Raw genomic sequence first — 26056 nt, 5'->3', positions numbered from 1 at the left:
GGGAAAAAGTGATTCCCAGAACACACTGTATTAGGTTAACTAGAAGTATAACAGGCATAAATATATTTCTTATTAAATAAAAAAAGAATCTTTTAAATTAGACAAATATCAAGTTTTCTAATGATGCTTATGAATCAATTTAAGATGAAGAGCTTGCTATCATAATTGTTCATTTTTCTTTGATCTGCTTGGCAGGACAAATCCCACAAACTCACAACCTTTTGTGTCAGCTCAAAAACATCCATCTTCTACAGTTATCTCTACAATTTAGTGTCTACAGTGCAAACATACCAACATGGGCAGGATGCACCTGACTACTGTCCTTTTCTAAATTTGCCAAGAGCTTCATGAGGTGTTTTTGTTGTTGTTGCTTTTTTGTTTTTTTAAATAAGTCTTACTCATCAATAAAAACACACTCCTTTTGGGAAGCGGACGTGGCTCAAACGATAGAGTGTCCACCTACCACATGGGAGGTCCAGAGTTCAAACCCAGGGCCTTCTGGCCCATGTGGTGAGCTGGCCCACACACAGCGCTGCCACATGCAAGGAGTGCCGTGCCATGCAGGGGTGTCCCCATGTAGGGGTACCCCATGCACAAGGAGTGTGCCCCGTGTTGAGCCACCCTGTGCGGAAAAAAAAAAAAGTGCAACCGATCCAGGAGTGGAACCGCACACACGGAGAGATGATGCAGCAAGATGACGCAACAAAAAGAAACACAGATTCCCAGTGCCACCAAGAATGCAAGCAGACACAGAAGAACACACAGCGAATGGACGCAGAGAGCAGGCAACAGGTGGTGGGGGGGTGGGGGGAAAAATAAATTAAAAACAAAAAACAAAAAACACACTCCTTTTTAATATATCCCTCAAACTCAAGAAAACAGAGACTCACAATTTAAAAACAAAACAAAACTTGACAATACATAGATGGAAAGACAGTGTCTCATACAACCTGTGAAACAAAAAACCTATAGCTACTGTCCACATTGCCAGTGAAAGATGGACACTCTCATCCTTCTCTTGCACCAATGACACTTATCTGTACTATCTGTGTTTCGTCCATGCATGGAGTGTGTATGAGCGTGTGTGTCCCACACACTAGCACAAATGGACAAGGCTGCACCGTTCATCTACAGCAGCCCCGTGGGGATGGGTCTTGGGAGAGGAATCAGGGCCTGGCTGTCAGGGTCAAGGTGAGCTGTGCTGGCATCTGAACAATTGCTGGAGCAGTGGGGAGACCTGGGGAGAGCTGGGGAGAGCGGGTGAAGGCAGTGGTACATCTTTCCCAGAAACTACAGCGGTTCTCCTCCCCATGACCATCTTTTTCCTAAAGGAGTCCCACCTAGTGAGTTAGGAAATCAGACCTGATCCCCTTCCCCCATCCCCAAGCCTAATAGACAACATCTGATGGGGAAGACAAAGAAGGGAAGCATTTGTCTCACTAGCAACAGGCTCGCCTTTTCAGATTTCTGAAGAAATTCATGCAGAAAGTGTCCAAACCCCACCCTACCCTGCAGAATGGGGGGCCTGGACCCCGTCGTCGGGAAGCTTCCTGATTTTCCTGCAGGAACAGAAGGTGTGCTTGGAACATGCTCCAGAATGACTGTAACTGTCCACCTGAGCAGGCCTCGCTGGAGGACACAAGCCTAAGCAGGAGTGGTGAGGGAACCACGGGAAGCCTAATGACCTGGGATCCCCAAGAGACACCGGAAACTAAACCAGTAGTAGCAGTGATCATACATCACTGTATGTGTCGTTACATACAGTGTGATGCATCACTGTAGAGATCATGACCTTCACTTTACCGATGAGGAGGCCCAAGGACAGCACAGTTAAACATCCCCAAGACCGGCAACAGGTAAGGACAGAGCTGGCGTCTGAACCAAAGCTGGGGCATCTTGGCACGGTACTGTGCTGCCCTCTCCCTGTGCCCAGGCCCTGGGACCAGAATGCCATAGACCAGGCAGCTTCCTGCACTGACCTGCCTTGGGGACCGCGGTCGCTGAAATCAGCACCGAACAATTCCCTCCTCTGCTTCTGCCAAGTGCAGCCTCATGTGACCACTCTGTGTCCAGCTCCGGACTTAGCCCATAGAAGGCACTTAACAAAGGGGAATTGAACGCAAGGATCATTAGGTCGTGGCACAAGCCACACCAGGTCACTGGAGCGAACGCCACATTGTGATTCTGGACAAAGGTACCAGGAGGCCCGGGGAGCCCCCTCTGGGCTGGTGGAGAGCTGGCCTGTCTACCACAAGTACTGAGCACACTGCTCAGTCCTGCAGGGGGAGGGGACAGAGGAGGGGAGCAAAAACAGAGCTCTAGCCCCTGAATGAGAGATCTTTGTTGCTTCTCTTTTTTCCTCCTATACAACGATGGAACTTAAATGAGGGTCTCTATAACAATTTCTATTCTGAACCTGCAACTTAACAAAGATGACAGAGAATGGAGAAGAGTTATGCCTAATACGGTTGCTGTGTTGTTCTGGACAAATCCTTCATGCTTTGCTTCTCTGACTGCCAAACTGGGCCAATAATGCTGACTACCTATTTTCCTTGGGGAAAATAAGGATGTGTTTACATACAGTAGAGCTTAGAGCTCCTGGAGAAAACTATTAAATAAACACTGTACCATTCAAATGGAATCCAGGACTGGTTTTACTTTCACTGACAGACTGAAAATGCGCAGCATTTCAAATTGGTCCTCTTTAGAGCTTTAAAAGGCTTTACATTTCTGAGTGTTTTGGAGAAGGGAACACTACTCTGTTTCAAAAAACAATGTATTTTCTCTTTTGAAATTTGGGATCTCTGGACAGGTACGAGAAAATCAGATTGGGAAACTCAATCTACCCCATTCACAGACCCTCATTCTTGGCATTTGTTGGCCAGAGAGAAGGTCGTAGAAAAACTATCCATCTATGGAAAATCCTACCTCTATGCTCATCCTCATGGAGAGCAAGTATTTGTTTTTCCTTTTTCTTCATCTAAACCAGTTTCTTCCAAAATTCTCTTTCTAAAGAGCCATTGATATGCTGGGTTCTCAGGGGTTCCTCTCATGTCTCGTCTTTGCTTGGAGGTAATATTTGCTTTCCGAGGCTGGGCTGCTTCCTAGTCAAAGGTGAGCAGCCACAAAGTGAGCTTTCCCGGTGATCACATCCGCACCTCAACCATATCACCATATCACAGCCACGCTTCAACCATATCACCACATCACAGCCGCACCTCAACCATATCACCACATCACAGCCGCACCTCAACTGGGGTCAGTGTGGGGAAGCCAGCTTGCTTGATACCCACCCTCCCCTCTGCCGTTGGCCTCCTGGCACCTCCACCCACCGCCAGCTCCAACCTGTGTCACCCCTGCCCTCAGCAATGTGGCAGCAAGCAGGCTCCTCTAAAGAGCTACCTGGAAACTAAGAGGGAGAGCTACTAATAAGATTCAGGAATGTCCCCTGAACCTCTAGGCTCTCTCCCATCTGTGGAGCCTTTGTCCCCTGGTTTCAGCCCCAGCCAGCACCTCTGAGGCCAACTCTATGTGGCTTCCAGCAAACTTCACCTGGGCTCAATCCCAAGGCCATGCCCTTCACCACTTACCTCCCATGGTGGGGCTTTTCTGTGGATCCTGATGCAAAAATGCCCCTTGGCCTGCCTGGCTCACTGCATGGGCAGATTGGAGGTGGGGAGCGAATAATGCCCCAGGGGCCAAGCACCTCCAATAGGAGAGGGGAGCCAGCAGATAAGTTTTTCTCTCTTCCTCCTCCAAACCAAGAAGGAATGGCTTATAGGGCTGCTGTGTGGGCTTCCAGAAGATGGTCTCATGAAATGAGGGACTGCTGTCAATATCAAATCGGGGCTGGCTTGAAGAGAAGCCGTCTGCCTCACTCCCTCTTCCCTTACTCCTGCTCCTTGGGATTGCACTCCCAATAAAGCAGTTATGCTTAAGCGTTTACATCAGGCTCTGCTTTCTGAGGAACTCAAGGTAGATAGTTCTTCTCAAGGATATGAGCATTTTAAGATGGAAGTCTTGAAGGAGGAGCTATTAAGACTCAAAGAAAGGTACTCTAAGGGTGGAATTCTGGACAGTGGGGCTGTGTGTGTTCATGTGTGCTGTGGGCTGGGATGAACACAACACTCACGGCCATGTCTTCTCATGTCAACCCACCTCCTCCTGCCCTTGCTGTGACCCAGCTCTCTGCCTGGCTGTGCTGTGACATGCTTTTTTCCACTTGTACATTCTGCTTCCCTAGGTGTTTTCATCCCAGAGAAACACCTGCTACCTCTGAAGGTGGTTGCCTGAATTATAGATGAGCTTCCAAGAGAGAAAGCAGCACTCAAGAGAAAAGAAAGGAGAAAAAAAGGCAAACAAGTGAACCAGAACTCCGCTCTGAGCATCCCAGGACAATGCAAACGTCCCTTTCTCTTGGGCCCCTGCTTGAACCCCGAAGCCAACCTGGGGATGGTCTGAAATCATCCTGACCACCTTCCTCACCTTTGTTCTTTACCTCTTTCCTCTGATGGGTGTGTTCACCTCCTCCCTGTCCAAATTCCTCAAGGCTCTAGCCAAAATGCTGGTTCCTCCAGGAAGCCTTCCCAGATGGTTTGGTTAGGTATGATCTCTCAGTCCTCAATCCTTTTCCCTTCTTAGCTTTCTTACCCCTGATTGTGAGCCTCCTAACAGTGAGACTGTCTGATTCACCTTGTATTCCCCCAGGGCCAGGTAGAGGGCCCTGCACATGGTAGCTGGTCAGGAAATAATGAGTATAAGCAGGAAGAAAGGGAAGGAAGAAGGGTGGCAGGCTCCAGAGGCACAGGCAAGTGTCTGCTGAATCTAGGATGTGGCAGGGTCAGCAGCCAACTTACTTTGCTTTCTCCTTTGTGTGCACTTCTGGGCTGCTAGTGACAATTTGAAAGAGAGAATATCAAATTTGCTGCTCTCAGCTGAGCATCGCCTGAGGTGATTCTCACACTGCTGGCTTCCCTTCACCTCACTGAAAGGAAAAGCCTGTGGCCAAAACGCATGACTGCCTCCAAGGTGTGGAGTTTGCAGCGAAGAGTTGCATACAGCAAGACCTACACTACAGCTGGGTCCTAAGGCACCCAGTCAGTGGGGCAAGGGCTGTGCTGGGGTGATGGGAAGCCCCCGAAACACTTTCATTCAGTTGCTTTTGCCTCTGTCCTCCTCCCCAGCTAACACCCTCCAGCCCTTTCCTCCCTGTCTGCTTGGAGTCTGGTCCCCTCTGCCTTCCTCAACACTCTCCAAAGTTAAATCCACGGTGACAAGTTCTATTGCTTTGCACATTTAGGCAATGTTCTTTTGCCTACAGGAGGTCCTCAAACATTTGTGTTGAATTATTAAAGACAGGCCATATTGTCTTAATCCAAAGAGCTTGAGGAGTGAGGAGACTCTACCCTGAAGGCAGGGCTCTCTCCTGGAGAAATGGGTAAGGCCTGGTGGAAACGCAAGAGGCACTTAGATCCTTCCTTCTGTGCTGGATTCCTGCTGGAGGCTGCCCAGGCATCCTGTAGACTTGCCCAGGAAATTACATTTCAGATAAATAATGAACAATTTTTTAGTATATGTAAGTCCCATGTCGCATTTGGTATAGAGTTATACTAAAAAACTCTGTTTACCTGAAATTCAAATTTAACTGAATGTCTTGTATTTTTATTTGTGCAGCCGGGCACCCCTCCCCTAGAGGCTCCGTGAACCCTCTGCCCCAGTCATTTGCCTGTGCCCAGTTACAGTCCCCACGCCAGCCAGAGGGAGGCAGTGTCAGCTGAGATCAGGACCTCAGGCACTGCAGCTGTCTTCCGCCCCCACCCCCACCCCCACCCCCAACTATTTTGTAACTGAAAAGGGTTACTTTTTTTTTTTTATTTATTTTCCCCCTCCCCACCCCCTGCTGTTTTTGCTGTCTGTATCCTTTCACTGTATGATCTTCTGTATCTACTTCTCTTTTGGTCTTCTCATTTTTTTCTCCTGTAGGATTCACGGGGATTCGATCCTGTGGACCTCTGCTGTGGGAAAGAGGTTCCCTGTTAGCTGTGCCACCTCAATTCCTGGTTTCTGCTGTACTTCGCCTTGACTCTCCCCTTCATCTCTTTTGTTTTTGTTGCATCATCATTTTGCTGCACAACTCACTTGCACAGGCACTGGCTCACCATGTGGGCACTCGGTTTGCCACATGGGCACTCAGCTCACCGCGCAGGCACTGGCTCGCCACGCAGGCACACTTTCTCTTCTTCTTTTTCACCAGGAGGTCCCAGGGATCAAAGCCAGGTCCTCCTATATGGTAAGTGGAAGCCCTATCACTTGAGCCACATCTGCCTCCCAGAAAGCATTACTTTTTAAGTGGATTTGAAAATATATTGTCACGTGTCTATGCTGGTTTTCATAGGAACTATTCGCACTTGGAGAGCAGTTCAGTTTACCGAGAGTGATCACATACACTCTCCTGAAGCAGCAGCCAGGATGATAAACTGTTCCCAACAAGTTACTGGTTTCCCAGTTGAAAACCTGAGGCCCAGAGAGGCGAATGACCTGTCAAGGGTCCCAAGAATAGTTCCGGTGGAGCCCTGGCTGGCCCTGGGTCTCGGGCTGCTGGTGCAGTGCCCCTCCCTCCAGTACAGCGCGGCTCCCTCCTAGGCCCCTGGGCTCTAAGTTAATTCAGCAGTAAAGAACTCTTTGGGGGAAGCTGCAAGTGAGAGGAAGTGCCCCAGAGGGGGTGGTGTTGGGAGAGCAAACCAGAATGACATGTTTTAATTGATCTTTGATTGTGCCAACAGCTGCTGCCTCCTGGGGCAAGCAGCTGCTATTTCCGAGTCAGCACCCTCGGGTGAGACTCTGCCTGCCCAGAACACTGGCATCTCTGGCTCTTTTTTCCCCTACACTTGACCTCTCTTTGTGCAGGAAGCTGGTATGTGCAAAGTAAAAGGTTTCTCCTGCTTTCTTAATTGGCCAAGCAGCTGGGAGTCTCGAGTCCTGGGAATACTGTCCAGGGTCACCTACAGCCTCCCTTTTCCACCCAGCTTATCCTGGAAGCCCCCAAGAGATCTGGCTCTGCTGATGAAGCTAAATACGGCTCTGAAGACCTTGCAGGAAGCTTTTGAAGCACAGAATACTTTGTGAAGGACTTTGAAAACTCCAGGGCTACTTAGCAAGTTTCTTCCGCATTCATAGTTATCCAGGGTCCCCCAAGGTGCATGCCTCCCCACCTGCAGCCCTGGAGAAAGAGAAGGCTTCCAATAGGAAGAAAAAAACTCTTTCCAACCTCCCTGGAAGCCTTGAATATTTTTAACTGGAGTCAATAGGATAGAGTGAGCTGATTTCCAGAGCAGCAAATACAAGGCCCTCTGGGCTGAACCTGTGGGTAGAAGGAAGCCTATGACTATATAACACCAAAGCAACTGATAGGAAAGAGAAACATTCAGATAAGCCAGTTATTTGGTATTTGATTTTATACAATTTTTTAAAATCTTAAAATCCGAATTAAAATTTTTTCCCACTGATTTCAATAAGCCGGCCAACAAGGCAGTCTGCAGTTTACGAATGCTTCTCCATATACCCTGTCTTTTCCTCACTGCATCCCCCAGAGTGGGCGAGTGCTAGGGCTGAGGGTAGACGCTCTGAGAGAGGACGTGTTTTGCCTAGGAAGCAGCCGGGCAGGACGCGCGCCCAGGCCAGCCTGGCTCCCGGGCCGGTGCTCATGAAGGCAGGGACTGTCAGCTCCACGGGCCCTGGACAAGGTCCATCATCGCACAGCGTCTGTGTGAGCTGCATGATAAACAAAAATGAAGATGAGGACAAGATAGGAGGACTTTTATTTAGCTTTAAAATAATCTTTCTAGCCAGGACTTCAGTATTCAGCAATGAGACTGATCCTGGACATCCATCCTATATTTTAAAAAAACAACAATTCTGTTTTAGAGTAATACCTTTTGAGCCCAGAGCTTCATAGTCTTTTAAGAAGACACTGTGCTAGGTTCTGTGATGAGGCCCCTGTCATCAAGAAGGAAGAGCTCTCGGGGATGGGATTGAGCCCCAAATGTCCTTAAGACAAAGCAGAATGTCCAGTGATGCCCAAAGATTCTCCAGGGCGGCATAAGTGAGACTGCTGGTTTCTGTAGTAATGATCCTTAGGGAAAGCTTCAAGGGGGAGGGGAGACCCTTTGAGCTAAGTAAGACTAGAAGAAAAAATGCAAGTTTCACAGATGGAAATGGAGTCTGAGAAGAGGAAATTGCTTGAGCAGCAAAGACTAGAAAGTATAGGGTGTGCTTGAGAAATAGGGGAGCAGCAGTGACATGGCCAAAGAGTGAGCTGGGACAACCAACTCACTCAAGAGGATTCTTCAAAGGAAGTAACACTGGCTTGGGGGTCCAGCCTCAGCTCTGGCCCTGATTCACCCAAGGACCTTTCCCCGGGCGCTGGAGCCTGTTTCCTCATCTAGAAATAAGGTTTTCCAAAGATGCTAAACGAGGCCTCCTATTCTGTAGCTTTGATAGGCTTTCATGTTGAACTGCCTGGTAAGATTTTATTTTAAGAGTGGATTTTGTGCTTTAAAAATGTTTAATAGCCACTGGTCTCGATAAACGAGTTCCCCCAACTGTATAACTCCATTTCTTCTGCTGCAGGCTTCAGAGTTCCTCTGGTTTGTTATTCAAATGAAGCATGATTCATTTAAGATTTACCAGGTTGCTCTGAATTGTCTATGGCTGTAGTAAGTCATTTGACCCGTTTCTAGTGGAAAATCCATTTTTATTTATATCCTTGGGAGAAATAGCCTAGTGCTATTAAGAGAGTCCTAGGAAGCAGTCAGCAGATCTGGCTTCATGCTTTAACGACAAATATCATTCACAAATAGATATATATAACACACAAAACAACAACTATTCGTTGAATAAATGCTAACTAGTCACACCATTTTGGGCAAGTCCCTTTGCATCTCTGACTCTTGGTTTTGCCATCTCTAAAATCAAGGACAATGCCTGCCTGGTCTGTGTTATGCATGTTTGTGAGGATCAAATAAGAGAATACATTTGAAAGTTCTTTACAAACTGTAAAGTGCCACACAAGTGTAATATGGCATGGGGTGCAAGGGAAGTCAGGGCCTGGGAGAGCAGCTCTCTGGATGACTGTGGAGGGGTGGTTTGACTCTGAGACCTCAGGAAGTGGCCGATTTTCTCTAATTGGCATTTCTCAGCTTGATTATATGAAAGAAGGGGGGTGGGGAGAATAAGTACACGCAGCACCCATTTTAAATGTTTCACTCACACAAGTCCTAGCTAGCCTTCTCAACCACAAGGTAAATGAAACCAAAACTTGTTGTGAAACAGGTAGAAGCCTAGTGGAAGGAGCCTTGGCCAAAACAAACCCCAGAGAAGACAGAAGGCAGAAGGTTTTGTTTCACTTCCGAAGCTGTTTATCAGTTACTTGAATTATTTGTGAGCTCAAGATGGGGCTTTTTAAGTTATTATTAATTTCCTAAGTAAAGCCACATCATTGGTCAATGAATGCACAGGCACAACTTCTGCAGCAGTTTAAAGAAGCACAAATTCTTCTACTAAATTTATTTGCCAACAATTCAGCTATTTTCCAAAAACTTAACCAATGACATCTGTCCCTCTTGAGCCCAAACCACCATCCCCACCAGTTTCTTTGACCCTGCTTTGTTGGAGATATTCCTCAGATGATTCAAATATACTAGTCTTCTCAATCATAGGCTTAAAAAAACACCAAGAGATTGCAGGCTCGGCTAGTTTATTAAACTGAAATGCCAAAAAGGAACAGTGCACTCTTGGCTCGAACGTGTTCACTGACTCCCCATTTTGAGGAACCCACATCCCTTAGCCTGGCTGAAGGTCCCTCCTGCTTGGCCCCTTCCTGGAGTCAACAAGGTCTGATGGCAAAAGTTCTGAGCTGGAAGGAGAGACTTTAATTCTTGTCTAGCTCCGATCCTGATTGCATATGAGCTTGAGCAGGTCCCTTCTGCTCTCTGTGCCTTGGTTTCCCGGCCAATCCAATATGGAGGCTGAACTAGTCCAGCTGTAAAGTTCCATTCATTGGCCTTGGTGGGGCTAGGGGATAACATCAGGGTCGGGGAAAAGCTGAGGGGAGAGAGCAGTCCTGCTTTAACAAGTTGACATGTTCTCAACAAGGTTTTGCTGGGAGAAGAATTCTGTTGCTAAAAAATGCTTGGAAAATACTGTCCTTCACCTATGACTCTGAGGCTGCCCTTAAAATTTTCCTTCCCTCTGCCACTGCACCATCTCCTGCCCCTGCCAGAAACCCTATGTATTCTTGCTGCAGTACCTTTACTCAAAACTCCCATCCCAACCTGTAACACTGCCCTTTCAGTTCCAGCCTCATCTCCTGCAGGAACTCAACTTGCCCATGAGGCTCCCTGCTTCCTCTGAACAACTCACTGCATGTACTGGGAACCAAGCCTGCCCTGGAGTGCCCTGTGCTGGGTGTCTTCAAATGTACCCCACTTCCCGCAGCAAAATCTTGAGACCCCTGTAGAAAGGACACAAGCTCCACCCCAGGTATATCCCAGCACCAATCCTGGGACATGGGGGATAACAAGGAAGTGTCTGTGGATATTGCAAAAGGTGACCACCTTTCACTGGCAAGGTGCTGAGGTCAGAGGCTGCTGAGAAGAAGGCTACACCCAACTCTGGCCCCTCCCCACCCCCAAAGTGGAGCAGTGCAAAAGGACAGAGGGAAGGTAGATCCCTGTGCTGGCAGAGAGTGGAGCAGGGTCTGAGGCAATACAGAGCAAGCCAGACTGGCTCAGTTCTTCCAGACTGCAGACTGGCTCGGCTCCCTTAAGAGCTCACAGCGCGCCCTTCCCCCCACCTCTCAACAAACTTTGGGTGAGGCTGTTGCTGCCACCCTAGAAACAAATCTGCAGCTGCACCACTTTGCCTCGGGGACTTGCTCCGGCTTCCTCTCCTCCCTCCATTCTGTCCTGTGAAGAAACCAATCCCACCTGGAGTCTGTCTCTGCTCTGAGTGGCTAAACTTGAGCTCCCAGGGCCTCTGTTTCCCAGGTCAAGCCTCAATGACCTTTCCAGAATTCTGCCTCTGCCAGCCCCATTGCACAGATGCCCTGCTAGGGTGGCTTCTTAGGCTCATGCCATCCAGCCTGCGCCCTGGACCTCTATATTGGTTCTTCTTGGGCTCCATTCCCTCCAGCCCGGGGCTGGGCATGCCCTACCCCTGGAGACTTAGACCCTCCAGCAGAGAAGTTGAGATAGCATTTATTGGCTCCTCTGATGTTCACATTGCAGACCTGTGGAGTCTCCCTGGGCCAGCTGTGGAACAGCAGGTGCCTTGGGGTCTGATGGTATGGTTGACATTTTCTGGCGATGAGGACAGCCAGCCTGACCTGCTGAAAGACTGACGAGTGCTGGTGATGTCAAGAGCCAGGATGCCTTCAGAGCGAGGCAGAGACAGCTATGGCCTGGGCAAGGTCCGGCTCTGACATCGGTTTGCTACCATGTGGCCCTGGGCAAGTACCCACTCCCTTCTTCCCTTCTTTCCTTCCTTTCGCAAACACTGAGGCAGTATCTTCTAGAGACAAGCCCTCTGCTAGGCCTTGGGGTTTCAAAAACCTAGACCTTGCCCTAGAGAACCTCATAACCTGGAAACATGTGGACCAAGAACTATAATATTTTCCTCCCTGGGCTTCAGTTTCCTTACCTGTAAGATGAAGGAGTTCCAGCCCCGGCAACTGTGATCCTCTAATTCAAATGCGACGCTGCGATGCTCTCATCACATCAGACCATCTGTTCCCACCAGAGTGGTGAAGCGGTGTGCCTCCACCAGCGGGTGATCCACAGGGAAGAGTAAGTAATAAATGAGGACTTGAATTGCACTGAGGACAGTCTGCAGTGTGGCTTCTTGTGGCCAATGGACTGCTGTGGTCTGGTTCTTGCTCTCCAAATTTCCATTCCATCAGTGACTTCAGCCAGCAAGCCACCTTAAATCTGCCAAAGATTGGATCCAAGAGGGATCAAATGAAAGACAGATTATACTGCTGGAGTCTGAGCCAGCACCAAACTCAGGCTCCTTTGGATCCCTGGTCCAGGCTATTTGCAGTTACCAAAAGGCCCTCATCCTTCCCTTCCTTGGCTATGAATTGAGGATTATGAAATATAAATCTGGGTGACTAAGAGACTGTCAGGTTGAAACTTCCACAGGGTGTCTGAGGGCCCTGCACGAGGTGACCCAGGACAGTGCTTAACTAATGTTTTGCTGGCTGGGGCAAATCTCAGGTGTTAGATGGAGAATTCCTTTTTTTCACATTCAGGTCTTTTTCTCACATATTCCCCTGCCCTCCACCAGCCCCCTTCCCTCTTCTCTGTTTCTCAAGCTGAAACCTGGTTAAAAGCAGAGACAACACCCAGGTTATTGGACACACCCATGATGCCTTCACAATCCAAAAGCAGGCCCTGGGCCCTGGGTGGGAACCAGTGGCATAATGATTCCCTTTTGGGAACCAGTGTCATTCTACGAATTCTATACTTCTGGCTCAGTCTTGGTCACTCTCCCTTCTTCCCTCCCTCCCTCCCTCCCTTTTCTTTTTCTCCACCTGTCTCTTCTTTATCACTTCTGGAATTGGTTTTCAAGGTTCTTGCCTTGTATGTACAATATTTGCAGAGAATATAATCTTACCCAGTTCCACTTCCACATAAGCTGGTATTTCAAAGTCTGTGGCTAAGGAGGGTGAACACTGCAGATACAAAGAAATGCAAAGGTTGCCAGAATATTCTTCATAGTATTGCTCAGGTCAGAGATGGGAGCATGGCCAGGCAAACTTCAAGGGTAGTTGTAGAGCTGCAGAAAGTCTTGTAATGAAAAATGGGTCTAGGGAGTAGATGTGGCTCAAGTGGTTGAGCGTCTGTTTCCAATGTGGGAGGTCCTGGGTCAGTTCCCAGGGCCTTCTAAAAAAGACAAAAAACAAACAACAAGCAAAACAAATGAGGAAACCCACATAGGGGAGACAATGTGGCTCAGTGGTTGAGTGCCGGCTTCCCACATATGAGGTCCCAGGTTCATTCCCAGGTTCTGCTACCTCAAAAAAAAAGGGTCTAGAGACTCTTCTATCACTAAATGTGCACTGTGGGGAAGCGGATGTGGCTCAACAGCTAGAGCATCTGCCTACCACATGGGAGGTCCGCGGTTCAAACCCAGGGCCTCCTGACCCATGTGGAGCTGGCCCACGCACAGCACTGATGCGCACAAGGAGTGCCGCGCCATGCAGGGGTGTCCCCCATGTAGGGGAGCCCCATGCACAAGGAGTGTGCCCCTCAGGAGAGCTGCCCTGCACAGGCTGCCCAGGAGTGGCGCCACACACACAGAGAGCTGACGCAGGAAAGTGATACAACAGAAAAGAGACGAAGTTTCCTGGTGCTGCCTGATAATACAAGCAGATGCAGAAGAACGCACAGCAAATAGACAGAGAGCAGACAATGGGGGGGAAGGGAAGAGAAATAAAATAAAAAATAAATCTTAAAAACAAAAAAAATAAATGTGCACTGTGGTTGCTGCTCATTTTATCTGAGGGGAGCCATGCCAAACTCTTCCCGAGGATACCAGAGATGAGAAGACACATGGAAGCTGGAAGGACAGAGTTGCCTCTTAGCCTTCACACCAGCTAATTATCAACCCTGGCCTGAAGGAGTCCAGGAACCTCCACAAGAGACTTCTTGCAGCCTGGGCTGGTCTGGCAGGCTGCTGTCAAAAGCATCCAGCTTGACCAACAGAGTATCTCAAGAGCTTCTTTGCCTGGCATTACTCTTGAGCTTTGCAAGCAACTGCACTATTATTTTGCAGGATAGCTTGTGAATAGGCAGAACAATATCTGCAGCTTCTTTCTGAAATTGCTGGATGAACACGGAGGCGACTGATGAAGTGTTGCACTGTGACACTCGGATGCTGCCTGGGTCACAGCTGCTGAAAGAGTGACTCACAAAGGAAGCTCAGGCCTGCCTGAGAGCAGGAAGGGCAGTCGTTAGGGACTGATGGGCCTTGGGCCATGACAGACAGAAGCAGATTGGATGAGGCCTAAAGGGACACTGTGTCATTCCTCGGGTAACCTGGACAGTACCAAATGCAGACGAAACTACCAAGAGGAGCACTGATCTCTCTTCTGGTAGATTGCAAATCCTTCCCTTTTGTCATTTTCTTCAAAGAAATCTCTTCTGAATTCTGTCTGCAGCTGTCGTTAGGCTCCAGTCAGCTTTCTTTCAAAAAACGAGACACATTTTATAAAGTAATTAAATTATCAAGCTTTGGTCAACATCATTATCATCATTATCAAAATACGATCCAGGTGTTTGGCTGAGAGGATCCTCGCACAAAGCAATCTGAATGAATAAACATACTTCTCATCTTGGAGAATTTAGCTGAGGAGCAAAAAACAGAACTGATGTGGATGAAAATGTGAAAGGACAGGCAGACACACACCATGTGCACAACATCTGGACATAGAATGCCCTAAGTCACAGAAGGTGCCAGAACCTAGCCCTCAATCACACTGTACATGTCGATTGCACGCTGCTGGTCAGCAGTCGGGGTCAGCAGGGAGAGAAGGTGGATTTGAAGGGACATTTGAAATTCTGAGTGAAAGTGACCTGGACTGTAGCCTGTGAGGGCAGAGACCACGTCTTATTTGTTTTTCAGCCCTCACCATCCAGCACAGCGCGTAGCCCTGAGGCAGCGGTCTGATTATAATAACTATTATTTTATTGTTACTTTAGTTTCTGTGTATCTCCTAACTCTCCTGCCGTATGAGGCTGTTCTAGGCCAATGTTGAGGACTTTTGTAGGTGGGAGCTGATGTCACAGACATCTCCAACTGGTCACATCTTGTGGGGAGTGCACCAAATCACTGCTCTGGAAATTCCCCCACCCCGCCCCAGAATTCCACAAGCTGGAACAACTATTTAAGAATCTCATTTATAATAGAGAATTACCAGTACAATGAAATACATTCCATGAACAAATGAAATCTAGTGTTCTAACCAAATAATTAAATACATGAACAGGGTAGAATGGGTTTTTAAATCCATCTAATGCCCACCCCCTCCCCTGTCTTCTCCTCCAAAGCTAGACTAACTCAAGAGAAGAGCTCTCATAGGCCTGTCAAAGTGCAGCAGACACAAAGCAGACAACAAGGTCAACTTGCCTTGTAGAATCCAAGGACCATCTCTCCCACCAGTCCCCACCACAGTCCCAGCCCAGGCAGAGCAGAACCCAAGGCAGCCGAATGCCCGACAACCCGTCTTGGAGGCTGAGGACAAGAGGCAGGACCCGGGAATGGAAGCAGTGGGCTGAGAAAGTCTGAAGAGCAGGGAGTGTGTGTGTGGGGGGGTGGGAGATGAAAGGAGAGAGGGCCAAACAGGGTGGAGGGTGTGTGTAACAGGGTGACCCTCAGGCCTTGCGTGAAGAGCCTAGAGCTTGAGGAGAGCCCAGGGATGTGCCAACTAGAGTAGAAGGAGCTATTCTGAACCTCTAACCTTAACAACTTTTGACTGGACTGGAAGACACAACTCAAACCTGAAGGGCTATTTTGTACATTCTTCTGGATTCCATGAGGCATGAACAGGCTGAAAGTAAAGTTACATAATAAACGAACCACTCCTCCATTCTTAAGGAAAGATTTCTAGGTTTGCTTTATATACATTTTTTCTACTTCCCATGAAATAAAAGAAATCATGTTGTCATACTTTTTCTGAAGGTTATACCCAACTCTCTCCCATTTTTCCTGTTTCTGACAGGGGCCAGCCAGCAGAGTAGACTTTCTAAATGGACATTTATGAAGCTCTTGGTGCAGCCGGGTGGGGCAGGATCAGAGAAATGCAAAGTATCCCAGGCATGGTCTCCGGGAATTCCACTCCCATCCTCTCCTCTGCCCACAGCAGGGTCCCAAGAGAACTCAGCCTTCTCTGCTTGCAGTTGAAGGAGACTTACCGCCTCCCTGTTTGCCCACATGAGGAGAGGGGAAGAGGCTCTCGGGTCAGAAGGAATGCCTAACAGGTCATTATGCAGAAGAATAAAACAAAATTTGGGCAGCTCCCTCTACTAGTCCAGACAAAAGGTACTTCCAGATCAGTGAGCAGGGTAAGCAGGCAAGCAGATGAGTCTAAAACCAGTGGAGATAAAATTCAACTGCTGTCCTTGAACCCTGAGGCAGTCTAGCTGGGAGAACCTGAGCTGGGGGTGTCATCCCCTGAGATTAGTAACTGGGCCTGATATCCTCAGTGGAGTCAAGATAACAAAGGTGAGAGCAAGGAGGGCTGCTGAATGGGGATGAAGGATTAAAATAGGTTTGGTTAGATTAGTGGTTGTGTAGGGCTGGGGAAGGAATGCTAAGGGGTGTGGAGTCTTTCTTTTTGGAGTAATGAAATTGTTCTAGAATTTTTGAGATGGTGCATGTACAGCATTGTGATTATACTAAAAGCCATTGATTATACACTTCGGATGGATCATATGGTATGTGACTGTAATGCAATAAAACTGCTTAATAAACAAATAAATAATTGTGCAAGAATAGCCAGAAATAGCAGCTATGTACAGTACGGAGAACATGGAGAGATTGAGAGGTGAGGAATTTTCTCATTTGTCTATTCTATTATTGTTATTATATTATTGAAATAATGAAAAGGCTTTAATAATTGAATAATTGAATAATGATTGAAGTGATGACTGCACAACTATGTGATTATACTAAACACCACTGATTGTACACTTTGGATGAAGTGTATGCTGTATTAATATGTATCAATAAAATTGGTTTGTTTAAAAAAATAGGGAAGTAGACATAGCTCAACTGATAGAGCAACGGTCTACCACATGGAGGGCCCAGCATTCGATCCCCAGGGCCTCCTGACCTGTGTGGTAAGCTGGCCCACGCGCAGTGCTGCCACATGCAAGGAGTGCCATGCCACGTAGGGGCATCCCCACAGAGCAGTGCCCCATGTGCAAGGTGTGCCCTGCAAGGAGAGCCACGTGAAAAAAGTGCAGCCCGCCCAGGAGTGGCGCCACACACACAAAGAGCTGATGTAGCAAGATGACGCAACGAAGATGAGATGCAGTTTCCCAGTATCACCGGATAATGCAAGAAGAACACACAGCGAATGGACACAGAGAGCAGACAATGGGGGGAAGGGGAGAGAAATAAAATAATCTTAAAAAAAAAAAAAGCTTTGGTGTCCTGTTCTAGCCTGAGGAACAGCAATGCATATGGAAAAAAATATACATGAATGACAGCCCAACAGATTCCAGGGAGAGGTGGGGATGAGAATTAGAAAAGCTGATTATTAGCAGTTCCTTTTGCAAGCCTGGGGTCGACGAAAGGAGCCCTTGGAGAACTAAAATCCCCAGAAACCTGGACATGAGTTTGGGGTCCAGTTCCTGTGAGTTCAGGGATACTGTTGCTTAGGAGGAGGCTTAGCTTTAAAAGTGAGTTTATTTAAAGATGGTTTAAATAAAGTATTAAATAAAGAATATTACATATGGTACTTGGTTTTGAGTTTTTAAAGTGTGAAAGTGGGAACCTGAGTATGGAATGATGATGAGGATTGCAGACTGTTTTGTAACACTGTGGTAGTTTGAGACTGTATACACCCCAGAAAATCATGTTCTTAAAGCTGGCCCATCCCTATGGGAATAAACTTACTGTAAGCAGGGCCTGTTGATTAGGTTGCTTCAGTTGGGGCATGGCCCAGCGCGGGTCTTAACCCTCTCACTGGAGTCTTTATAAGTGGGATGAATATGGGAAGAAAAAGAGAAAGGCACAGAAGCCAGAAGCTGAAGCAATGAAACTGGGAAGAGAAGGGAGAGACCAGCAGACGCCGCCATGTAGCAGAGGAGTCCGGGATCACCGGCAGCTGGTCCTCAGAGAGAAAAGCATCACCTGATGATGCCTTGATTTGGACATTTTCATGGCCTCAGAACTGTAAGCTTGTAGGCTAATAAAGCCCCGCTGTAAAAACTAACCCATGTCTGGTATACTGCATTTGGCAGCCTAGCTGACTAAAACACTTACTATTTTTTGCCAAGCACTTCACATATACCAAATAATTTATTCTCACAACAGCTCCCAAGAGGTTGGTACAATTATCCTCATTTTACATCTGAGGTTTTGGGGAGGCCCAGGACAAAGGTCCAGAGCCTTGTAAGGGGCAAAGTAGAGGACTGTATCCAGGTGCTCAGGCTGCAGTGCTCTGAGCTTCCCCCAACAGGGCCTCACTCATTCACAGCCAACGGGGGCTGTGAAAGCTCCTCGTTAGGGGGCCCAGGTTCAGGGGACTCCAGAGACCAGACCTGCTGAGCTGGGGTGTGCCCTCTCCTACTTCCGATCCAGAACTACAGGAGACACGAAATTTTATAACAGCCTTACCTTCTATTGCATATAGGGGCAGCAGTGGCCCCGACAAGGTCTATTTTCTGCATGGGGCAGTGGTTTGTGTTGCTCAATTGATGTGAGAGCTTCAGGCAGAATCCCAGCTAATTCAATTTCAGGCTGGCCTTCCTGCCTGCCTGCTAAACTCTTCCAGATGATTCTGGCCAGATTTGGGCGGTTTTACCAGACAGGTTGTCTCTGCATTAGAGGAGAGGAAGGGGGCATCTGGAAAATGACTGAAGAGAGGAAGGAGAGAAGCTCTGTGTTTAGGTGGCTGCTGCCAGGGCTCTCAGGACCAGCATAGATGGGGAAGGAAAGCAGAAACTAATAGGTCACTTACTACCTGACCAGCAGGCCCTAGGAATTCCTCAGCTGGAAGCATAAAAGACAAATGTGCATCTTACTTTTCACCTGGTGGTTTAAAATCTTCCAGCATATCCTCCAGTTCAACATAGCATTAAGAGCAAGAGCTTTGGAATCTCAGATTCATCTCTCATTAGCTGGGTAGCCTTGCCCAAGACACTTAACCTCTCTAGGAGTTTGGTTTCTCCATCTGTAACCTGGTAGTAATAAAAGCATTTCTCCCACAGAGTATCAAAAAGATGACATGAGATCGTCTTAGCACAGCGTAGAGCAGGTCTTGAGTGCTCAATCGCGTCAGGACTGTTTCTATAGGATGGGGTGCAGATTCACCATCTGAAGAGAACTGGCTCAGTCTCCAAGTCCAGGCTGACCTACCAAAGCGGAATAAAATTTTAGAAATTCTTCTTTTCATGTCGTTAATGTCCTCTTCCTCCCAAGACAATAAAGAGGGTATGTGGGCAAATGTGCTGATTCAATGGGACATTTAAGCCAAAATTAAGAAATCAAAGTGGTCAGGAAAAGGGATCTAAAGCTAAAATAAAGACCCTCCCTTGAAAAGTGCTCTTCATTCAGTGTTCCCTACTCAGTAATGACACCTCTAAGGTTTACGGTTTTAGGGTGTTAAGAAAATGACACCCCCTTCTGTTTCCAGTTCAGAACTGTGGTTTGGGGCCTGTCAGGCTGGCTGAGCTGGTCGTGCCCCCCCTAAACTGAACACACACTGCAGACCAGGTCACTCTAATCTACCCCAGACCAGTGGCCTGGGAAACATCCGTTACGTGGACATCCAGAGAAGCCACAGCTGCCTCACGGCCTCGTGGGAATGTGAAATCCTGCCCCTCCCAGACCTTCTTGTCCTTGTGCTTTTCCTGAAGGTACTGCACTCCGGTAATCTGTTCAGGATATTTTTCCACACCTAGAGCCCTGATTCTACTACAAAGAGTAAAACATGGGAGGAAATAATCAGAGAGTCAGGGTGCACTTACCACACTTCCTGGTGCCTCACGTAATAGGATGTCATAGCAGGAAAGGTCCTTGGGACCATGCTGTCTTGGGGTGGCAGATGTCACTGGGCCTCAGCATCACCCAGAAACCCATCAGTGTGACTCCAACAGACACCCCCTCCTTCAGAGCTGACCCAAGAGCACTGGGGTGATGCTCCAGAACCTGAATTTTGTACAAACTTACCAGGCAATACTGATATGAGGTGTTCACTAGTGATTCTAGTCCATCATCTCAGCTTCAGAGAAGAAACTGAGACCCAAGCCCCCCAGGGAACTGGTCCTTGAGCTGGACAGTGAGCTCAGGCTGACCAGGGCATGGAAAGTGTTTCTTTCCCAAATCAGCTGCATGACTTTTGTTTCCTAACAGGATCCTCTCCTTTCTGATTCTGAGGGCAGCTTGTCACCGGACAAGGCTGGAAATAAGAATTGATACCCTGGTCTGGCCTTTGCAGAGGAAGAACCCCCTTAGGCAGAGTGGGAAATTGATAAAGCAGGGCCTCAGCTTGCCACAGGAGCAGGCCGGGGTTCTTGTTCTGAGTCTTCCAGTCACATGCTGTGACCTTGTACAAGTCACCTCCCTCCCAGAGCCCCACGTGGAATCGTTTATAAAATGAAGATAAACCTGCTATGTACCCTGCCTACCTCACTGGCCTCTGGTGTGAACACACTTTGTAAACTCCCAAGTAGCTCCCAGGCAGAAGGGATTACAAATGCGGCAAGTGTGACTAGACTACTCATTTCCCGGGCCAGTCTTGGAAATACGAGGAAGCTAAGAAGCTGCCAGTGATACTCTGGGGAGATTCTCAGAGCCTTATGATCTGGCTGGCAGGGAGACACTCTGCTTACACAGCCTGTGTCCCCAGTACTCCTGTGTCAGGGACATGCCATGGACAAAGACCCCCCCCCTCTTCATTGCCGGAGTGGAGGGTTGCATGGGAAGAGGGTTATGGAAATGTAGACCAGGGCCCTCCCACTTCAGGCTCACTACTGCCAGGACCCTGTGTCCATCTCTCAGGAGCCCTAGGAAGTGGTCAGAGCGGTTAGGGGACCACGGCAAGTCATGCCCACCCTTCCATGCCACGGCCTGTTTTGGCTGTTATACCAGGTTCAAGGGGGCAGATTAGCTCAAAGTGTATCTTTCCTTCTCACCATGTCACACCTCTCAGAGCCATTTCCCAGCTGGTGGGAGTCCCGGTTACCTTCCATTATCAGGATACCAAGGTTCTCACCTAATTCTGCCAAAAACTTGCTTTGTTGCCTTGCTCAAGTCTCCTCATCTCTTTGCATCTCAATTTTTTTTCTTTTTTTAAGATTTATTTATCCCCCCCTTGTGGCTTGTTTTTTTTTTGCTGTCTGTTCTCTGTGTCCATTCACTGAACGTTTTTTCTGTGTCTGCTAGTCTCCCTTTTTGTTGGGTCATCTGGCTGCATCAGGTCTTCCCCACGTGCGGACCACATTGGCTAGCCTGGGATGCAAACCCAGGGCCTCCCATATGGTAGTCGGGAGCCTAACTGAATGAGCCACAGCTGCTTCCTGGGCATCTCAATTTTTTCCTCTGTAAAAAGGGGAAAATAATCCTTGTCCCTCCCCCTGTTATAAATTGACTGTGAGTGTCAAATGAAAGAACTTAGTGTGGGAGAGCTTTGATACAAGTAAAGGATTATCGTTGTTATCTTGTAAGGGGAGTCAGGGACAGATGAGGCCCAGGCAAGGGAGGGAGAGAGGATGGACATAGAAATACTCTTCAATTCCAGCAGGCCTGTCTTTTCTGCCCATCTCTTAAGAATAAAACTGGGGCAGGAAAGATTTAATTCCTATCTCTATTTGGGTCCATCCTAGGATGGCAGTTTCCTTACCTGATGAGGACCCTTTACTCAGTGCAGGGCTCAGCCTGGTGACACTGAGGGGAGAAGACAGACCTGGGGACATTGCAGCAGTTAAGCCTAAAGAAAAGGTTCAATAGGAGAACTATGCAGACAAATTCCTTGACACAGACATGAGGTCATCTAGGCCAGTTTTTCAAACTCTTGTTTTGTTTTAGCAGAACTTTTCTTCCACAGAATCTGAGAGTGAATCCCTTATCAGGTACCTCTGGAAAATCAGTGAGACTCTGGGAAACACCACTGACTTAATGTGCAGATGGGAAAATGGGGCTCAAAGAGGGGACAGAACTTAGCCACAGCCACACAATAAAACAGTGGTTAAAACAAGCAAAAAACCCACCTTCAAGACAGGCCTCTGACCTCAGAGCAGTTGTCTCCAGCCCAGTGTGGCCTCAGAGAGAAAAACAAAAGGGTCCTTCATTCCCAGGTCATTTAAGCACCCTGGAGAAGGAGGCCCTGGCTCACAAAGGGTGACTGGGGTAGCGAAGGGGAGCAACTTAGGAAGTCATGTCATAAACCAAGTCTACTGGGCAAGCAGGACATCATGCCTCCTGTGAAATGGCAAGAATGTCTGGCAGGGTGCTTCTGAGGCACTGGGCCCCTGGCTGAAATAAAGCAGAAGCAGGTCAGGCAAAACTGGAAAATGGAGATTCCTCTCTCCCCCAGCCTGGGCTCTGGGCTGCCTCCTCTCCTCCCCAGAGCACTGGCTGCCAGGCTCTGCCAGGGGCTAACATGAGACTGTGCACTGCAGAAGGGACCCCCGGTTATCTCCCACCAATGGTCACAGGGCACTTTCCAGGAGCCAGAGAGGAGGTTTGGAGTAAGCGTCCTGCCAGGGGGAGGCGGGGGAGGAGTCAGATACCCAAGTTCGCGCTATCGTGTTCCTATGGGATAGGTGCCTGTCTGGACCTACAAACGACACGGACCCTGGCGAGGAGAGAGCCAACAGGACTGACGGCTAAACCCTCAGAGACTTAGGAAGTTTAAGAGACTTGCCCAAGGTCCCACTGTCGGTCAGCACAAAGCTGGGGTGGGAGTAGAGGGTGGTACACCCTGATTTGTGGGACTCCAGGCGGCAGGAAGGACGCATTCCAGCTGGTCAGGCCTGAGGCAGGGCAAGGGGGCGGGATTGGAAAGCGGGGGTGGGGACTCGCGTTGGACTCGCCGGTGTCCCTCACCCCACCCGCCTCCTCCTCACCCCACCCGCCTCTTCCAACCCCGCGGCTTCCGGGGCCAGAGTGCGGCTGCCGCTCCCTTCCCGTGCGGCCGGGCTGCCCGTGCGGGGCCGCTCCCCGCCGCCCTGGAGCTGCCCCTGGAGCTGCCGAGCGGGCGAGCCGCGGCCGCCGGCGCCCCGGGCGCTGGAACGTGCCACGTGGCGCGCGCAGGGAGGCCGCGGGGAGCGCAGCGGCTGGTGCGCGCAGCCCGCCCGGACTCAAGCTTCTGCTCTTTGTCTGCCAATCGTCGTCACCGCTTTGATTCCTTTTGTTCTAAGAAGTAGGCGTTGCCACTCTTGGAGAGTCTAGCCGCTTTCTGAAAGGATCTGAGGTCTTTTCCCCAGCAAAAGCGCCCCAAACTCTCCTAGGTGGAGATTTTGCACACCCAGAAAACAGGCTAATTTGGGGGAATTAACCTTGCAGAAGAACTCCGCAGGCAGGTTCTGATCAAGTTCTTAACCCCAGGCTCAGTGGCAGGTGGCAGGAGGCAGGCGGCAGGGCACTGGTCAGGAGCCGGCCGCCCTCTGTCCCAGCCCTTCCAAGTCTCAGCGACCCCTGGCCGAGAGACACTCACAGAATATTTCAAGTGGAGGCGCCCGCGGAGAGTTTTGTGGCTTTCAGACTGTCCTAGAGCACAAAGTGTGGCCTGCAGGGTCAGTGCAGGGAAGAGGATTTAGCTTCTGCCCCTATCTCACTCCAGAGAGTAATCCAGTGTCATTTCTGCATTGAGATTCTGTATGAATTGTGGTTTAAACAAGGGCTTTGTTACCAAAAACAAGATTGAGATACTCTTTCAAGTCAGTTTTCATTTTTACCTCACTGCCGGATCTTGGGCAACATAAAAACCTCAATGGGGAAAACAATAGTACCTCCTCACAGGGTGGTGAAAGGGTTAAGTGGCTTAATACAAGCAAAGTGCTTGGCAGTAAATGCTGGCTGGTGGTGGTATCATCCCTGTTGTTTTAAGATGAGGAGAATGAGGCCCAGAGAGGATAAGGGACTTGCCCAGTTCACACAGCTGCTTGGCAGTAGCGTGTGTACAAAGGTTTCTGACTAGTCTGAACAGAGTTCTTTATGTCTTGACACTCCATGGAAATCTTTGAAGATAAACAAATAAACAACAGCCCACATGGGGGAGGCCAGGCTCTATAAAGGGCCTCTGGCATAGCCTCTAAGATCCTCAGGGAGTGAGGAGGGGAGGGAGTGACGGTGAAGAAAGAGGAGCCCTGAGCCCTCTCAGTTCAGCCACTACACAGGAGACAGTCTCACTGGGGATGCTCTTGAGGGAAGAGCATCATTAGGGGAACTACACCTTTAAAATGTTTCAAGTCTAAGAATTTTGTTTGGGGAATAAGGACTACACTTCCGGTTAGCCTCAAGCTTTATGGTCAGTTTCAGTGCAGTCACTGCCTGATGAGTCTCTCCTCTGTATCTAAACTGAGTCACGCTGGGTGGCACTGCGCGGACAGTTACCGGACATTGTATGTCCTCCCATGGCCCACTGGGTGGACTGTGGGAGAGTGTGGGCTATGGTGTGGACCCCTGACCATGAGGTGCAGCAGTGCTCAGAAGTGTGTTCACCAAGTGCAGTGAGTGTCCCATGATGATGTAGGAGGTGGTTGTTGTGGGAAGAGTGGGGTGAGGGGGGTGGGGGATATATGGGGACCTCATATTTTTTGAATGTAACATTAAAAAATAAATAAAGACAAAAAAGAAAAAAGAAAAACAAAACAAAATAAAAATAAACTGAGTATGGTCATGGCAGAAGGGGTTCACTGCCATGACAGATAGCCCTTCTTTGGAGCTGGTGTTTCTGCGTGATGGAATTGGACTCAGAGGGGATCTCTTTTCACAAGACTTGCATGCTACTTTATTGGAATTGTAGTTGGTGCTGGGTTTAAGATATATGTAGGGGATTTGAATCTCTGGACTGATAATATGACACCCAGGCCCAGAGCCTCAACAGACTTCAGCTCCTACACTTTGATTTTTTGGACTTACTCCACTCAGCTAACATGGAGTTGAAGAAGGTCAACCACCACAACATGGAGCCTAAAGTGTCTACAACTGGAAGCGGGAGGAGTGCATCCAGTACCCATGTGGAATCTAAGCCCTCACTTGACATAGATGTGCAATGGACACAACCAATCCAATGTCCACAGAGAAAATGTGGAATGGGTGTGGGAATGGTAGCCATGGTGGCTGCTGGGTGTGGGGAACGGGAGGAAGAGATGAGATAGTGGAGGCGTTTTCGGGACGTGGAGTTGTCCTGGATAGTGCTTCACGGACAATTACGGGACATTATAGATCCCCTCAGGGCCCACTGGATGGAACTTGAGAGAGTCTGGGCTATGATGTGGACCATTGACTATGGGGTGCAGTGATGCTCAGAGATGAACTTACCAGGTGCAATGGATGTGTCATGACGATGGGAGAGAGTGTTGCTGTGGGGGGAGTGGGGTGCGGGGGCTGTGGGGTTGAATGGGACCTCATATTTTTCATAATGTAATTAAAATAAATAAATAAATAATTTAAAAAAATAAAAATAAAAAAATAAACTGAGTCACAGGCCCCAGTGGCCCAGGCGAGGTTGGGGATGCCATGGCCAGTATGGCAGGGACCTTCCTTGCTGCCTGAGAAACAGTCAGTCCTTATGACCAGGAGTCAAGAGTCTGGTTCTGAATCCTGGTTCTGTTACTTCCTAACAGACTGGGCAAGGTATTTAAACTCGCTAAGCTCAGGTTAATCATCTATAAAATTTGGATTATTGATCCTGCCTCAAAGGATCACTGGGAAGACCAAATGGGATAATGCATATAAAATACCTCACCCAGGATCTGACTTGGCATGTGGGAAGTGCTCAATAAATGCTTTATTATTATCATCATCATCATTATTATCAAATGTGGCATCCTGGCACTTGTGGATGGTGGCTTTCCCATCTTCTGCCTAGCTGGGCTACGGACTTGTGTTAATTAGGATTTGGTTTCCCTGCAAAGACAGAATCCCAAAATAGTGATAATGCAAAGAAAATAGCAGTTTATATCTTCTCACATAAAATCGGAGTGGGTGGTCAAGGGTGCTAAGTGGCTTCCCAGTGTCTGGGATCCAGACACTGTCTTGGTCTGCTAAATGTGGCTTTGACCTGATGGTCAAGATGGCAGCATCCAAGTTCCGGGCAGCAAGG

At 48.5% G+C, this 26056-nt stretch overlaps 1 long non-coding RNA gene across 3 annotated transcripts; it reads right to left on the bottom strand.

Annotated features, from left to right (window-relative positions):
• Nucleotides 1-7440: 7440 nt before the first annotated feature.
• On the bottom strand, nucleotides 7441-22764 carry LOC111765925 (uncharacterized). Of its 3 annotated transcripts, XR_011648642.1 has the most exons (5): nucleotides 19755-22764; nucleotides 18403-19139; nucleotides 12673-12730; nucleotides 11698-11984; nucleotides 7441-7770 (listed from the first exon to the last, which is right to left on the bottom strand). It is a non-coding gene; the product is annotated as an uncharacterized lncRNA (long non-coding RNA). The 3 variants fall into 3 exon arrangements; XR_002798127.2 differs by having other exon boundaries at nucleotides 18403-22764; XR_009185522.2 differs by lacking the exons at nucleotides 18403-19139; nucleotides 19755-22764 and having other exon boundaries at nucleotides 12673-18399.
• Between the last annotated feature and the right edge of the window lie 3292 nt (nucleotides 22765-26056).

This window comes from Dasypus novemcinctus, chromosome 4 (genome assembly GCF_030445035.2).
Source record: "Dasypus novemcinctus isolate mDasNov1 chromosome 4, mDasNov1.1.hap2, whole genome shotgun sequence".
Taxonomy (NCBI): Eukaryota; Metazoa; Chordata; class Mammalia; order Cingulata; family Dasypodidae; genus Dasypus; species Dasypus novemcinctus.
The sequence above is the reverse complement of the archived record's forward strand: the minus strand, read 5'-3'. Positions and strand labels throughout refer to the sequence as shown.